This window comes from Alligator sinensis, unplaced genomic scaffold, assembly GCF_000455745.1.
Source record: "Alligator sinensis unplaced genomic scaffold, ASM45574v1 scaffold1373_1, whole genome shotgun sequence".
Taxonomy (NCBI): domain Eukaryota; kingdom Metazoa; phylum Chordata; order Crocodylia; family Alligatoridae; genus Alligator; species Alligator sinensis.
Genome location: NW_005842808.1, coordinates 566,966 through 568,771, shown reverse-complemented (window position 1 = coordinate 568,771; position 1,806 = coordinate 566,966).

Genomic DNA, 1,806 nt, shown 5'->3' with positions numbered 1-1,806 from the left:
GTAGGGGGGGGGGGGGGGGGGCCGCCCCTGCCGGGGGGGGGGGGGGGGGGGCCTGGCTGATTCAGAGATTTGGAGATTCAGCAGCAGCCAAATCTCCGAATCAGATTCAGTCGGACCAAATCAGGACCGAATCGAATCACTGTCCCTCAAATCAGACCAATCCAAATCCGAAGCAAATACTAGCTGCTTTGCACAGGCCTATTACCTACCTCAGAGAGTTTTTTCACCTTCCTGATTGCAGCCCTGCCAGTTATGAGAACCAGCCATGGGCAGGCCAACTTAGAAGGCCAACATTGACCAGGGGTAGGGAGTTTCTTCCATACTGCTGACAAGGATCTGTATTGAGTAGGCAGACTGCAGGTAAGCAAAGAGAAAGAAGCGGGAACCTAACAACCACATAACTCCACAGATAGGGAAATAACAGCAAGGAACATGGGAGTCCTATTTAGGAGTCAGAAGGCACAGAATCAGGAAGAATCCTAAGCTAAGAAGAGGCGAGAAATGGAAATGAAGGTTTCAGGTCTCTAGGCAAAACACCTATGCCTGCTCACAATATTGTCAATGTGAGCCAGACAGTTTATACATTTCAAACCAGATACATACATTTCAAATGTATGTATTTCATACATATACTGCTACAGTTTATATATTTCAAACCAGAATCTACTAGTGTCTGAGATCTCTTGGAAAGCTCCTGCTAAAGTCAGTGGATCCCATCTTTCTCCCACCCATTCAGAGAAAGGGCCAGGTTTTCAAAACAGGCACAACTAGAATGAAGTTCTCCACCGAGCTCAGCAGGCTATGCCCAGGTTGGGTCCTGAGCAGGTTTGAAAAAGCAGGCTGTAAATATATTACAGGTAACATCTGACTCTAACTGCGAGAAGCTGAATGTAGCTGCTGCGACTGACATGGAAAAAAAAATCTCATCCTCAGTTCTTCCAAATCTGGCTACAAATGGCAAAAAAAAATTACCGTAAAGTACACTGGTCTGGGGTGAAGCTTCCCATGAATAGGGGTTTCTCAGGAAGCAAGAATAACCTTGCAAGAGCCAGTCTTTTGTATTCAGAAGTCAAAAGTACAGCTGTTTGAGTGGTTAATAAATTTTCTGATTCCTTTGCCACTTTTAAATGATTTCTGTTCTTCAGAATATTAGAAGGTAGCTAAATGAACTGTAAGAGATGTCTAGTGGTTTAAAATTCACTGAATGGTCCTATTCAAAAGAAAATCAGATTTACTTATGTGCCAAGAACCTGAAATATGCTTACCTATAGCTATATGGAACAGGGCAGACAGGCAGCAGATAATAGTATTACCAGATGTTGCATTTCTGTAGCACTTTTAACTTAAGGATCTCAAGAGCACTTCACGGACGCTGATAACTGAAGCCTCACAACAACTGTGCAAGGTCTATAGATACTGATTTCTTCATTTTAAAACTGGATAAATATCTATTGTCAACCCCAAGGGCGCTTCCCTACATGCAGGGGCATGCGTTTGCTACAGCAAAAATAGCAGCAGCACAAATCTGTGCCGCTGCTTTTTGCCACTATGCACACTCCTGCATGTGGGTTTGGTGCAGGGCAAAATGCCCCGCTTTGGAGAAACGGACATTTCCCTGCTCCTTCTGGCTCCAACAAGCTGGAGAAGCCAGGGGACACAAAGCAGTGGAGACACTGGCAGGCAGCCAGAACATCTTCCTGGAGGGCCTAGCCTCCATTTGCTCCAGCACGTGCTCTTGGAGTGTGCACTGTGCCACTTTTTTTGCAGCAGGATTTTTTTTTTTATACCAGGAGTTCCTGGTATCAA